The sequence below is a fragment of the Thamnophis elegans genome, chromosome Z (genome assembly GCF_009769535.1).
Source record: "Thamnophis elegans isolate rThaEle1 chromosome Z, rThaEle1.pri, whole genome shotgun sequence".
NCBI classification, from domain to species: domain Eukaryota; kingdom Metazoa; phylum Chordata; class Lepidosauria; order Squamata; family Colubridae; genus Thamnophis; species Thamnophis elegans.
The window spans coordinates 52,146,688-52,163,029 of record NC_045558.1 but is presented as its reverse complement, the minus strand read 5'-3'; the positions used below and the strand labels follow the sequence as shown (position 1 = coordinate 52,163,029).

Sequence of the window (16,342 nt, the reverse complement as noted above, 5' to 3'; positions counted from 1 at the left end):
TTTGCGCAACTCATCGTTTTTGTATTGATTGTGAGGTTAGTGTCCATGTTTTACTGCCATATATTAGAATAGGTAGCACACACTGATTGAAAAGTTTTCTCTTCGGGTATAGGAAGAAGCTGTTCTTGAAAATTATGCTTAGCTTGCTGAATGCTTACTAACCGATTTAACATATTGAATTTTATTTATTGTATCACCTTCCATTGAGATCTATTGGATAAGGTATACAATGTCTAATTCTTTAGCAACAGGTGCTTGAGATTTTGAAAAAAAAGACTAGACAGCCACATATCTGAAATGGTATTGATAGATCTCTGGAGAGGAAGAGGGGGTGGGGTAGAGCTGGTGAGGAAAGACTGCCCCAACAAGCCAGCATCTTTCCCATGCACGATTGGAAATGAGGATTCGCTTTTGAGAAGGGCCAATCTCCCTTGTGCAGGACCAGGGAGTATTGCTCTTCTTCCTCATCCTCTTGCTCTCCAGAGATCTGTCAAGGCACAAGTTGGACTTGGAGGAAACTGCCTCCTGCAAACTTTCTCTTCTGTGCTTCCACACACAGCAGCAGCAGCAACCTCCATCTCCTGCTTTGCTGGGAAGAGTCATTGGGCCTGGAAATGACAATGATGTCTGAAATTGGGAGAAGAACATCTCCTTTGGCATGCTATGCACATGCACACATGCATGTACATGCACATACACACACACAAAATTCCAAGCTTGGAGACTTTTATCCACATCTGAGCTTGCAATTGCCAATTATGCCTAGGCTTGGAGAGAAGGCCACCCTTCCTCAGTGGATAAAAGTCCCCAAACTTGGAAGTGGTGTGTGTGTATGTGCACCCGGGGTGGGTTCAATCAGTCTCTACTGTGGGTTTGCTCATGGATGCGCCACGAGCATGTGTGCACTTGATGCGTGATGTGTGTGCATGCACAGAGCAATAAAATTATTCTGTGCATGCATAGAACAAAAAACAAGATGGTGGTGCCATAGAGAACTGGTTTGTAGGTGTGGCAGGCCTGGGTCACTGCCAGTTCCAGCAACCTTGGCTGCCAAACCACTACTGATTCAGCCAAACGGTCTGAACTGGTAGGAACCCACCACTGATATGCGCCCATGCATGCAATTGGCTGCCAGCAGTTTGGGGAGGCTTGGCTGCCAGCAGTTTGGGGAAGCAAGGAGCTTATGGGGCATCAAATTGTCTCCATGTCAAGTTAGCCAGTGCGACTTGTTCCATCCCAACCCAGCTATCCTGAATCAGCCATGCCCAGTGAGTGACATCGAGTTGGCCAAGTCCACTCAGTCACACCCACCCAAACACTCACCTAGTTGCAATGTCCCAGCTATTACCACCCAGCCACACCTATCCAGCCACACCCACCTAGTTGCTGTGAGTCATTATAGTCTTACATGCAACTAACCCTTTGAAGGCAACCATAATGCTGATGTGGCCCTCAATAAAATTGAGTTTGACACCACTGCTCTATAGCCTATGTACTGACTTTTTATTGGATAGAGGCATCCGGGTTCTGGGATTATACAAGTTATGTTAAGTTATGATAAGCAAAGCCATGAATTTTCCTCCTTGCTGGTGTCAGCTGATGGCAAACAATCCAGCATTTGATAGTTTTGGTAGATGGCCAGACTGGGACATTTATCTGTCTGTCAAAATCCAACACCTTCTCAAGCCCGCTAGAAAGCTGAATATATATATGTATGTATGTATGTATGCATGCATGCATGCATGCATGCATGCATGCATACATACATACATACATACATACATACATACATACATACATACATATATATATATATATATATATATATATATATATATATATTAGTGTCACAACCCCTGGTAAGCCCCAATCATGGGAGGAAGCTAACTGCTTCCAACATCTGTCAATCGGCTCGTCACAAGAGTCCATCACGACAGAAACCCAATATTTTTACTGTTGCCTTTTGTTATATTTGTTTTTTTTATTTGTGCTGATAAATAAATAAAGGGAGACTAGTATAGATCTATTTCATATATATATATATGTGTATATATATATATGTATATATATGTTGTATATATGTTGTATATGTGTATATGTGTGTATATATGTGTATATATGTGTGTATATGTGTGTATATGTGTATATATGTATGTATGTATGTGTGTGTATGTATGTATGTATGTATGTATGTATGTATGTATGTGTGTGTGTGTGTATATATATATATATATATTGCCTAAGATGCAATACAGCACAGGTTCGAATCCCAGTAAGGGTGTGGCTAGCTGATGAGAGCTAAATAGCTTGAAATAGATCTATACTAGTCTCCCTTTATTTATTTATCAGCACAAATAAAAAACACAAATATAACAAAAGGCAACAGTAAAAATATTGGGTTTCTGTCGTGATGGACTCTTGTGACGAGCCGATTGACAGATGTTGGAAGCAGTTAGCTTCCTCCCATAATTGGGGCTTACCAGGGGTTGTGACACTAATATATACCTTCTTCCCTGGCTTCAGCTGATAAGGAGGAGACCTGTGGCTTGATGGCTAAGACGTTTGCCTAAGATGCAATACAGCACAGGTTCGAATCCCAGTAAGGGTGTGGCTAGCTGATGAGAGCTAAATAGCTTGAAATAGATCTATACTAGTCTCCCTTTATTTATTTATCAGCACAAATAAAAAACACAAATATAACAAAAGGCAACAGTAAAAATATTGGGTTTCTGTCGTGATGGACTCTTGTGACGAGCCGATTGACAGATGTTGGAAGCAGTTAGCTTCCTCCCATAATTGGGGCTTACCAGGGGTTGTGACACTAATATATATATATATATATATATATATATATATATATATATATATATCATATCATATCATATCATATCATATCATATCATATCATATCATATCATATCATATCACATTTTCCACTGTAACTTTGCTCTCTCCCAAGACATATTTCTAAAATAAATATCCATGAGTTTATGTCATTCAGTAGTTTTTATCTTAGCATACAATATATCTATTGTTTTTCCCATCTTATTTGATAGCCAAAACTTATTCAACATTAATTATGACACATTTTAGAATTAATGATAGCATTATGCTTCTTAATTTTTCAGGACAATGTAATTGATCTGATATTTACCACCTTGAGTGTACTAAATATATTTAAAAACATGTTCTGAAATAAGTCAAAGAAATAATCAAGTAGATTTCTAAAGTTTAGCAGAAGAGGCTCCTTTGTAAAAGAAAAAAAAACTAATAGAAAACCATGACTGTTTGAAGGTAATGGTAAATAATTCTAAATTTTACAGATTACATTTTTGTGAATACTTATAATTTCAATCAGTAATATTCTGTTCTACTCTCTTTCTCCATTAATACATCTAAAATTATTTAGAAGACTGTTTAAAGCAGGGGTGGGGAACTGTAGCCTTTTTATGATTTGTGGACGTCAACTCTCAGAATTCCTAAGCCAGCTATGCTAGTTGAGGAATTCTGGGAGTTGAAATGCACAAGTCATAAAGGGGCCATAGTCTCCCACCTCTGGTTTAAAGCATCATGTAAGCCAAACACTGTGAATAATCTATATGAGAGCCAGTGTGATGTGCTAGTCTAAGAGTGAAGAATATATTGACCATATATATAATAAGCATCCACTATCATATTGTCTTCTCCCACTTTAAGGTTTACTATGTCACTCAGACTCAAAGCAACTATCCTTTGTATATTTGCAAAATCCTAAATTTCAGTTTTGCCCATCTAAAAGAGTAACTAGCTTAACTAAGATTTTGCTGAGTCACACATAGTAGTAGTAATGGCGAGATAGTAGTTGTATGTAAAAAGAACACCGAATCTTTATGTTATAAATCTTAGAATAAATCTATTTAAATATTTAAGATTTATTTCTCATAACTTAAGCTCCATTTATTTCAGAAGTTTCTATTGTAAATATTAATCAGGATAAAACTCAAGTAATTACCAATGAATTTAAGTTATAAATAAACATGTGATGTTATGAATATCAATGCTGCAAAAGAAAATTAGAGCTCTTAAGCCTCTGTATAGATCAAATATGATATTAGATCATGATTTGTATAATAAGCCTCAGTGGTTGAGGTGATGTAATGAACTGTGATAAATTATGATTTCAAAATGTTTAGTTCATGTAACATGTTTAGCTAAAGCCAAACGACCATATACCTTCTTATGAGATATGCACTGAATTCACTCATCATATGAAACCATAATGCCGCTACTTTATTTTATTTTATTTTTTGCTTAGCATACCATAGGAATTAATATATAATTTGAAACACATGATTTATAATCTTAGATACTGAGTACACTCAGCCAATTATGAGTTTAAAGACCATTAGATAAACCATGGTTTATTTCATCTTGCTCATTCTTCCCTACCTTACATTTTTAGATTAGCATTTGCTTTGTGACAAGTAATTCTTGACACCCAGTTGAATGTCAGCTCAGATTAAATCCTAGAATTTCCATTAGCACATATAAACTTGACATACCATGCCCCAATTCTCCATTTTCATGCAAACCATCTGATTGGTTGAAATTCACATAAAATTGGGTTTCATCCTAAATTAAAAGATTCTAGTAGCCACTTGTTTGTTTTTTGAAGAAAAAGAAAGAGGAAAAAAAGGTTCAGATTAGTTGGTGTAAACTGCAGTATAGCTCAATCAAAGCTTCCAAATTATTAATATAGGTTTATGAAAATAGCCATTTGGTTAAAAGACCTTTTACAATATTTTCCATTGATCGCTTGATTTGAGTTTTTCAGTAGCCTCAAATGAATCTTTTCAACTCTATCTCACTTTTAAAAAGGGGGGAAGGGAGAGGGAAACACAGAGTTGTGACTTCAGGAAGAAGACAATAAAAGTAAAATTGAGTGTTTTCATCTGTGGATTTACAAATGCAAATTGTTTCACAGAGTGAGATTTAATTGTTTACTAAATAATTGCAATGTTGTTAAGTTACTTAAAAGACATGAATGCAAAGATTTGCAGAGTGATGTGGTAGGTCCTTTTAGTTTGCACTAAAAATATCAAGAGTGTATCCAGATAAAAGAAACACCAGGAATCATAAATTAAAATTAACAAAAAACAGGAGTGTAAGTCCATTAAATAATGCTTTATTAAAGTCAGTGTTGGAAAGAAAATAGGAAAATATTCCAGTTGCTCACAAAAAAGATCTGAGAAACTTTCAGGTACATTTCAATTAGCCCAAAATAAATATATGACTAAATCTAAATAGTTAATTAAAATTTATTAGGGTCCAAACTAGCATCATGAATTTAAATATGCTCATATTGCTTGCTTGCATTTCAATGAACCAAATTCCAACATCAAAACCATTCAAATTTATAAAACAGGTCAAGACATTATAAAAGTTTCAAAGCTGAATCCTGTCAATATAGTAAATGTTTCTACATTGGGAAGGGCCCCACATAGAGAACATGATGGAATGGAATCCCTTTTCTCTTTGTGCTGTCTTTGTGTGTGTGTGTATTGTTTTTTTTTAAATCAATTGTCATCATAATCATGATAAGTTGTGGTTTTAAATACCGTTGGTGGGATAGGTAAATTCACTAAGTTTACATCTTCCTTAACCCAGACTGACCAGTCTTCTGGTTACTCTTAAGCATATGAGATGAAGAAGATCAAATATCCAACAGTAGTTAAAATGAAGATTCAAAAGAGATAGGAAAATGTCACCAAAGTTCTGGAACAATATTTTGTGGGAAGTTGTCTTGCTGCTGCTGCTGTATTATTTTAATCTGGTTTCTGATTTAATCAAGATTTTGCATTTCCTTCTTCAGAACAGTGAAATATCCTGCCGATTTTAAAATATTGGACTAAAAGATGATTCTGAAGACCAAAAATAAGAGTTCAGGTATTGTAAGCTTCTCTTTAGCTCTGGATGTTGCAACTGCCCTAAATAATGATTTACAGTGTAAAATAGTTGGGTTTACAACCAGCCTAAGATATTCAGAGCACACACAAAAAATGGAAGACAATTTAGGATTTGGGGGAAAAGAAAAAATGGAAGGTGTGTGTGCTTAAGTTTCCTGCCCCTGCTACATGAAAAGCTAAAGCCACACAAACCACTTAGTGAGTGTAAATAAAAGCTTCTAAATTGCATATAACACTTAAACATAGGATACACAATATTATTGTCAGCAGTTTCATGTTAATGGTGTGTGTGTGTGAGTGTGTGTTTGAAGTGTAAGTTTTGTAATTATTTGCTCTCCGCTTAAAGTGATTAAATATTTGCAGTAGTTTATGATTACCCAGAAAAGAAACATGTTGTAAGTATTTTAATATGACTGGTTGCTAGGTTTAAGAGATAAAGCTTACTTTAATGAAGGATTGAGGTTTTGAGATAATAAAGTGTAGTGGTAAATTGTTAATTCAGATTTATTGAATTCTATAACCAGTTACCAATCTGGGATTTTAAAAATTATACTTTAAAAATAGAATTGAATCCAGATTTGCAGTAGAATATAGAATATCTCAGAAATATATTCACTTATAGTAACAACTGAATTTTTACTGTTTTCAGTTAAATAGAAATATATTTAATTGTATTTGATCCAATTCACTTTCCTTAAAGGCACTTAAGGAATATTTGCTTGGCTAGGATTTGCTTAATGTCTGTTTATTAATTAAATTCCAGTTGTGTTGGTTGACATTCTGCACTAAGCTATATATCATGCTTTAAAAACCATACATAGGTTTTCATCCACACATCCAAGAAAGTGAGTGAAACTGTAATTTACAGACAACTCCAACCATTTTTTCATTCTATATCAGGCCATACTTTAGCTATTTGAGTCAAACACTCAGTTGATGCCTACTTGAAAGTATTCCTTAACATAGTTCAGTGTTAATCTTTGCTATTTTTATCTTCTTTTCTTTTTCTGAAAAGAACCTGGGATGATAAGGTGACCCTCCTTTGAGTCTTAAAGCCTTTTTATTGACTTGTGTTCATAAGATTCAAATACTATCCCCAACACGTGGAATTAAAAAAGAAAGAAACAAAGCAAAGAGAACAATAGCACAGAAGACTAAGACTGGAAAAAAACCAGATAAATAAATAGGTATAAAAATGCTACTTTCAATTTTGAAAGAATATTGATTTCAATTTTTACTGCATATCCAAATAAAGACAAGTAGGAGAATCTTATTTGCCAGGTGAGACTAGGAACGGGAGTTACAGTTACTAAAAATGGCGCAAAACCCCAAGGTGTTTACAGAACCCAACAGCTCAATCTGGTGCACAGATAGATGACTGCAGAGTAATTAAGGGAGGCAAAGCATGACCTGAGAGTGATGATGTCATCATGTCAATGCTATAACTTTGTACTTTGATATACTATCTTTTTTATTTCACCATGGTTTGCTACAAATGCTGCTTGTTTTGCAAGCTGACCTATATGTGCTATATTTCTTTAGTTTCCCACAATTGGCTTGGCTTACATATCACTAATGTATCACTTAGTTTACAATCCAGAATGACTCTGTTATCATGACAAGGCAAAATGAAACAAACCACACTGTGTGTCAGAATCAGATGATCTTGGTTAGTATGTCATGCAAAGCCAACTATAGACATCTGTAAATCATGACTTATGGCTTAGATCATTTGAAAACTCAGTTTCTAGGGAAGATGGTTCTACCTTATACTAATATTTATGTGCATGCCTTACTGTTAGGAACTAGACTTATAGTTAGATTTGATTTGATATTCAGTTTGAGCTGATTAAAATGTGATTATTCTAATTTGTATTTATGATTCCTGTTTCATTAAAATCAAAGTTTATTAATGACCTTTTGGAAGTCTTTGGGGATGTGTTCAACACTTTCATGGCAGCCTAAGGGCTTCAAGGCCTAGGTAAATAAAGATCCCTAGTTTGTATAGTGCAAGTAACTCAGGAGTAAATAATTTAAGATAAGACATGATTGCAGTCCAAAATGATCAGCTGTAATTTCAAGGTTATCCACAGGGGTATATATGTGGATACAAAACTCAAGATGGTAGCCACAACTGGGCAACCAAAGCCTGAAATGTACAGACACAGATGTCAGCCCTACAAGATGGCTCTGACCAACCAACCAATGCCATATAAATCAGCACGGCTTTTATTATAACAGCCACTGTCACATAATCTTGCAAGACTGAATTTGTTTCCCTCATCCCTCACTTTAACTTCCTGTAAATTAGAGCGGGGATTTGTCTGAAACAATTTTTCAAATTAGTTTCTTGTTTGGGTCTCAAGCCTTGCTTATCTAACTTGGTAGTGATTCTTCCTCCTCTACTTGAAGGCCATTCCCTATTCTATCTACAAAAAACCAAGGAGAAGCAAGGAAAATTCATAGCTTTGTTCAAATTTCTTATTGACAATTACTATTGCCTGAACCAAGTATCATGCAGAATCCCTTGCTCTCTATGTTAATTATGCTTTGTGACAATCAAAATCAAAAGCATGTTAATTACAATACAAACATAGCGCTGGAGAGAAGTTTATAGTGCATCAGAGATGAGGACCTTATTTGTTGAGGGCAATATTCCTTCTAGCCCTAGTCTATTGGGAGAGCAAATGGTGTACAGAAGAGAAGTAGTGGATGAGGATACTTAGTCTCTCTTTGGTAGTAATTATTCCCCACCTTTTGGCTTTCTCTTCTCTCTCTCTCTCCTAATCTTCAAGGAAAGATAGATAAGAAACACTATCAGTATGAAATGGTTTGCCTTCTTCTGAAATGCTGTTTTGATTTCCCACTTTAGCTCATACTTGTGGGATTTTCTGGTTGTCCCCTATTCAAAAACTAAGCAGGACAATCTATTTAACTTTGTCAAAGACAGTCAAAATTAAATAGGTGCTGTCATTAATTCTTAAAGAACTAAACTAATCTTGGTTAATGGACTTGAAATTAGTCCAAGGGCTATTACATTTGAGTTCTGGAGCTTTCTGCCATCTGCGCAGAACTTCAACTGAACAAAATGAATTTTATTTCTGCATAGACATGTATTGAATTGTATGGGGAGCACATTTTTCCCAGATTCAAGTCCCATCCACCCCAAAACCAAGTTTTTACAAAATTTGCAAAAAATAGATTAACAAAGTAGCCAACCAATATTAACCCAGGGCATTGTATAAACATAGCTAGTTTGATCTGTTTAGATTTTGGTGTGTTGTACAAATACAGACATCAAGGTTTAATAATCAGGGTGAACACACTATGAGAACAGAGGCATTACACGTCATAGCTTGAATTGGTCTCAAACTACTAGGAAAAAAATCAGCTCTAAATATGCATTAGGATTAATAAATAGGTTTAGTAACAAAATGAAAACAGGAGACATTTAGGTGTTGTCTGGGTAACTTAGCATTAGATTTACAAAAGCAACAAGTATGTGAAACCTATTGTACAAAATCAGCCGTTGTGTAAGCAAGAAATGACAAGGGGGGAAAAACAAGGGGAAGATTGGTTTCCTATCACTGTGATAAACTTTGGAGTAATTCTTCAATAAAAATTAATTATGGTAGTTTTATGGTCTATAGATGGATAGGATGAGTTCCAAAGCTTCAACAGTTCTATCTGACTACATTTTCCCATAATGTCAGTCCATGGTTAACTGAAGCATGATTAACTGAATGTCACTAACTGAATGTCACTGCCTAAGTTACCATAGATACACAAATGGGTGAAACACATTTTAGCCTAATATGGTGGGCAAACCCTGCCTCTCTCCTTCTAAGGCTGCAATTGTTTAACTATAAGTAAATATTATTGGCTTCAGTAATTGCAGCTGCAGAAAATGTCCAAAAATCTCTTAATATTTGTGTGCAATCATTGTGCACAATGTGTGTGAACATAAATAAGGTCAAACTGATTTACCTCCTGTGATTTGACATTTCCATCAGAGATGCCATTATTTGTAGTGTGACCTTGGAAGATCACTGAAAGAAGAGTGTTCACAGGGGGTGGGCTACAATAGTCAAGATGGTTGAAATCATGCAATCCGAAGTTCCACACAGGCCCCTTTAAAGAGCAAGGTAATGAAAATGCAACATTGACTACACAATCATGGATGCCATCTTAAACTTTTGGACTCCTGGCAAATGCCACTGCTTTGAAGCCAAATTTAATTTCTAACAGAACAAAAATGTGAAATGATAAAATAAGGAGTAGAAACCATGACAATTGTATTTAACTGATATAAGTTAAATTGCATAATAAAAGTCTTATTCTGGCCCTAGCAACTTCTTATATGCAGTCTCCTGCATATCTCACATAGGCCAGTATGGTTTTTAGCTGGATAAAGTTATATTCTTGCTACAATAAATGCCATAATATACAGGTTTCTTTCTATTCATGCATTTGATTATGAGAATTGAGGAACAAGGAGGGAGAAGAAAAATGAATTTGGCTTTTTCACTCCAGGTTACTTCCTTCAGTTTGCCTTCTTTCTCCCAGTCTTATTTAATCCCATCTGTTTCCTTCATTTCCTTCCTTTTAGCCTTCTGTAGTTGGGTATCACTCTCAGGAAGATTTCCTAAGGGTACTTTTTTATTTAACTATTCCTCCTGATAGGCTTTTCTTCTGTTTTCATGTTACTCTTTATTTTTTTCAGAATAGTGCTAGTTATTTCTTTTCTCTGTAACCTTGCATTAGGTATAAAATAGTAATTTTCTTGTGTTGTGTTCCATTAATAGATTTTATAGCAATAATGATTCACTTGACAATCTGAACATGAATTAATAACTGTAGCAACAAGAGTGATCTGCCAGATAAAGATCTGAATTTGATTAATCATCTGCTTTTCCTCAATTCATTGATTACATTTAAATAAATTACATTTGCATATTAAGAAAGCATTAGAAGAAAGCTAAAAGAATGATTTATCTCTGAATCAAATGAACTGAATATTTCTATTCATTTTTCCCGCTAGACATGTTAAATACCGTATTTATCGGCGTATAACATGCAGTTTTAAAACTAAAATTGCAAGCTTAAACCCTGCCTGCGTGTTATACGCCGATACTGCGTGTTATACGCCGGGTCCACTGTTCCCTCTAAGGTGCGCGGCCGCGCGGCCGCGCACATGGCAAGAAACCCCGGCGCAGAGGTTTCTAACTCCCGCGCAGAGGTTTCTTTCAAAGCAAACGTGGGGAAGTCCTTTGCAGGCAGCTAGAACTGGCTGCCTGCAAAGGACCTCCCCAAACTTGTTTCAGCGGCAGCTCTCAGCCTGGCGGCAGCGTCACACAGACTGTGGAAGGAGGGGGAGGAGGAGGGAACCAAAGAGAGCTTTTACCGAGTCTGCGCCCCACAGCCAGGACCGTCCTGGCGCCTCCAGCCGCGTTTCTTCCTGCAAAGCCCTTCGGGCAACCCGAGAGTTCCGCTTGACGCCAGAAGGGCTTTGCAGGAAGAAACGCGGCGTTTCTTCCTGCAAAGCCCTTCTGGCGCCAAAAGGAACTCTCGGGTTGCCCGAAGGGCTTTGCGGGGAAGAAACGCGGCTTGAGGCGCAAGGACGGTCCTGGCTGTGGGGCGCAGACTCGGTAAAAGCCTCTCTTTGGTTCCCTCCTCCTCCCCCTCCTCCTCCTCCTCCTCCTCCTTCTTTCTGGAGCCCCTTCCTCAAAGATTTGGTACCAAAGCAATGGCGGTGAGGAAGTTGTGTCTTTTGGATTTTGCACTGTTGTCTTTTCAATGGTTCTCAGACTGGTTGAACCTTTAGCAGCTGGGGTGATATTCTTTACTGTTAAGGTTACAATTGGATGTGTTGGACAAATCTTAAAAGATGAAACTTTTATTAAAACGTTTGACTTAACTAAAAACGTCTTCCTTTTTCTTCTTCTTCTTAAATATGATTTATTTATTTATTTTTACTTCAGAAGTTTGATGACCGTTGTACAAACTAATCCAACCTAAATGTAGAGGAGGAGAAGAAGGGGGGGGATTTAAAAAGAGCAGAGGAAAAAGAAAAGAAAGCATGAAGAAAACATAAAGAAAGGGATGGGAGGGAGGGAAGGAAGGAAGGCACTTTATGTTGAGGAGTTAATGTTATAATTCATGTTCTAATGTTATAAATTTTAATCCAACATTAAGTTCCGAGCTTCCAAGTCATTTATTTTTAATGAAAAAAAATTTTACTCAAATTTTTGTGTTAAAATGGGGGATGCGTGTTATACGCCGGTGCGTGTTATACGCCGATAAATACGGTATTAACAGTAAAATGCTGTAATTTAATTATTTTTTAAAAGGCAGTTTAGTATTTTCATTAATCTCAGATCCAAATATTAAATATAGTATGCTTATCAATCAACATTTTATTTTATTTCATATATTTGCTGTGTTTCTTTTGGAAGTTCGGAGTCTGAAATATATCATATTGCTTTAAGCTGGTAGAAATGCTGGTCCAAAAATTATCTAGTAAGCTCTATGGTGACTAAATTGGGACCCAAACTTGAGTTTTCCCAGGTTAATTTTGGAGTCCACATTGTTGGATTTTTCTCAAAATATACCTAAATTTTGATATGAATAGATTCAATATTCTATATTGAATTACATATAGGGAATGAAATAGAAATGTATAAAACAATGCAGTGGGAAACAAAGAATTCCTGTATGATATTAGAATTTTAATGAATACATATTATTGTGTCTAAGATAACTTATTTGAGAAAGATCTCAGGATATTGAAGATATTTAGACTTTAATGCTAGATTCTCGATGTTTTGTAGACCTTTTTTTTGCCTAAACACTAAATAGAAATTGAGTTACATTTTTCTGTCTTTCCTCATATCTAGTTGATCATCTTGGTTTACACTTTCTAGTTGTGGTCTACACTTTTACACCAAGATGTGGTAGCCTAATTTTCAATTTCATATGAATTTAAGCAGCAAAATAGTGAAATGATTCTACTCTTGCTACTCCAGCCAGTCTGCTAGAAGGGAAGATAGTGGTCCTCATGTAACTGACAGCAGTAACACACAGAGGACACAGATCAGGCGCATATATTTTATATTCTAGAGGGTGCTTAGTTTTGCTATTATTGGAGGAAAATGCTGCCAGGTGGAATAACATTTACAAAATGTTGAGTTCTTCAGAACTCTAAAGTAAGGGCATAACAGAAAGTAATTAACACTTTAGTTACATTTGCATTTAGATACAAAAGCCTTTTCCAAACTCTTGAGTGCTAACCATGGCCCTATTAACATTGAGTTCCAATGTTATGATGCCCAAGGGCTCAAATATGCTCTGTGTATTTTAAGGATAATCCTGTTGGACCCACAGAAGTAGCTAGAGAAGGGGGAACAGGCAATGATATAATTATTTTAAATATTTTATATACTGCATGCAATATACATATATTATGAAAACTATTATTGGCTTCTTAAATGCAAAAACAAAAAATAAAAATAAAAAGTATATATCCAGACTTCAGAAACAATGTTTATGCTGGAGGGAGGGCATCTTTGATGAAATTCTAACTAATTCCTATCAAGAATTTCTTTTGTGTAACCTTCTACAACAGTGAGATACCCTAGCAGTCAGGAACCAGCACCCACTATCTTTGGCTCCTCCCACCATATCTTTTTCATTTATTAGTGTGATGTTGTGGCCAATTGCACCTTTAAAAAAGGATATTGCTATATTGATAAGGGATAATTTATCAATTGCTGGGAAATGAAATACAAATAAGGCACCAATATGAAGGTCTTTATAACATACAATCTAAATTCAGGTAAGCCTTAATACCATTGTCCCTGCTTGCCCTTTAGTTTTTCTTCTAAGCCAGGGGTGTCATCAAGTCACATGATGTATTGGGACTTTCCCCCCTTTGCTAAACTGGGCATGGCCATGGCTAGTGCGTGACTCAACCTGCCCACAGGGCGTGAGTTTGACAGCCCTGCTCTAAGCACTGGACCTCAATGGTTTTCTTGGCCCCCATAAGGTATAGAGTTGAGCCCTTAGTGAGTTTTCAATTGAAGTTCACTACTGCCCAGTTAATGAGACTATTATTGGATGAACATGAATTATCCTTCTCACATTTTTCTTTCAGTTAAATCATGCACAAGTCAGTTGATTAAACTGACTGCATTATGGTGAAGACTATGCTTTTTACTTTCAATAATATTCATATATTGATATTAACATCCCACAGTTTAAAAGAACTGGAAATATCAGTTCCATCTTAACTAGTGATATAATTAGAGGCTGGAAGCTGAAAAAAGTAATTTTAACAAAAACATGAAACTCTCATGATTGTATCCAAACACATAAAACTAGAATCTAAGGTTACTGATTCAGTTCATGATCAGCAATAGGTGCAGCTCTGGCATTTCTAAACAGATAGTTCTCCAGTCTCTGCTTAAGGATTTCTCACCCCCTCTGGTTGCATTTTGTTGTAGCTTTGTGTCACCATCCAGACATTATTTGCAATGTTTAGCCCAAATCTCTTCCCCTGCCTTTTTGAGCAAAGGAAAAATACACCATTGCATATACTGAGAACTATCATAATTATCTCTAGAAATACCTGATGATTTCCCAGCCTCATTTTCAGTAAAAGGTAATGATTTCTGTATGAAAGCTTTCACCATTTTGATTATTGTCATGCCATGAAGAATAATTATATGGGTAAACAATAAGGTTAATTGCAAATTAAAAGGGGAGAAAGAGATGTATGTTTTTTTTAATACTTAAAATGACAGGTGTGAACTGAGCACCATATAGGAAAAATTATCTATAAATGGTCATCTAATAGAAATTCACAAAAATGCAGGAACGTATCAGCAAAGTAAAAGAAAAAATAAGTCCTATCTAGACATTTTTAGATTTAAATTTCATTACAAAATAAAACCAACAAGAACTTTAGCAGTTTAATCCAAAACACATGTAAGGACAACAAAAAAGGAACAATTCCTAAACAGTTGAACTTAGAACAGATCTATTGAAATTAATACAAGTTAAATGTAACTAATAATTCACATGGATTTCTGCACAATTTTTATGAAGATGGCAGAGGATATGATTAGTTTCTTACATAATGCAAAAAAACTTATTTAACGCTAAATGAAATCCAAATCAAGCATATAATAGCTTAGTATGTTGTGTCAATCTGTCTCTAGGGACACAACATAATAGAAAATTAAATTAAATCCACTGATTTAAATGTAATTAAATATAGAAAGCACTATATAATTTTGAATACTTGGAGAAATAGAAAGGGAAGAGAAAACCAGCCAACTGTTTCATATACATTCAAATACATTCATGTGTTCCAATGCCATTAAAAAGTTTTAAGCCTGTAGGATTGCTAGAGATTCCTTTGCCCACTGGTAGATTGGTGGGTTTGAGCAAATACAGGTATTCTATTAAAGATTTTCCTTTGGGCAGAAAACAGCAAAATAGATTGGGAACTAGCACACCACATTGGGAAGGCCCTTGTTATATAACAGCACGTGCTTTTTGCTTGCTTCTTTTTTTTGCTGATATGTAGAGTGAAAAAATTCAACATTTTCAATTTTATTTTTTAAAATATGAAATTTGTTCTTGTGCAATTTGTGCTTTAGGTATTAATTAAGTTTAAATATGAATTTAAAAGTTGTTAACTGATACCTACATTCACCACCATATCAAAAGGTCAAAGTAACAATGAGCCAGGAAGGCAAGATATCTTTCAATATAATTCTCATAAGGTTATATTGGCAGTATATTACTATTTCAGCCTCTCATATCCTTTAAAGCCATCATATATATGATATTTATCCACAATATTGTACCAGTTGTATATATATTTATATTCTATTCTATATTATAACTGATAGAAATATAAGACACTTTTCTTGTTGCAGCCATTCTGTGCTGTTACTTCTGAAAGGGTTTCCCCTGATGTCAGAAAAGTTAGCCTCCCTATAAATAAAATAGTAGTGAATTGCATGACAGCTGAAAAAATAAGCTCAAGAACAGAGTGAAATGTATATGTATGTATGTGTGTATATATATATATATGTGTGTGTATATGTTATTTTAATTGGAAACTTACAAGGCAGGGTACACAATTATTACCCAGTGTCCCAATGCACCAACTTCTATCTCACTGTCCTCCAAAACATTAAAGTGAAATCATCAAAAAGCTGGGTTACCTGAGCAATACAATTTTAATATTTAAGACCTTTGTCTTTTAGAAAGCAATTTCATCTTCCATTCTGAGCATGGAGTTTCCATGGCATTAACTAATGTCATAAATTCCTCTGCTTTCAAGGAAGGGCTACAAAGGCCAAAAAAAAGGTCCGGCAATGTATCTC

General features: G+C 35.4%; 1 protein-coding gene across 1 annotated transcript in view; it reads left to right on the top strand.

Annotated features, from left to right (window-relative positions):
- TCAIM (T cell activation inhibitor, mitochondrial) overlaps positions 1 to 16,342 on the top strand; it is a 115,978-nt gene that overhangs the window by 96,978 nt on the left and 2,658 nt on the right. The window contains exon 12 of the transcript XR_004256948.1: positions 5,852 to 5,925. The gene's annotated coding sequence lies outside the window, so the exon portion shown is untranslated. The remainder of the gene's footprint in view (positions 1 to 5,851; positions 5,926 to 16,342) is intronic.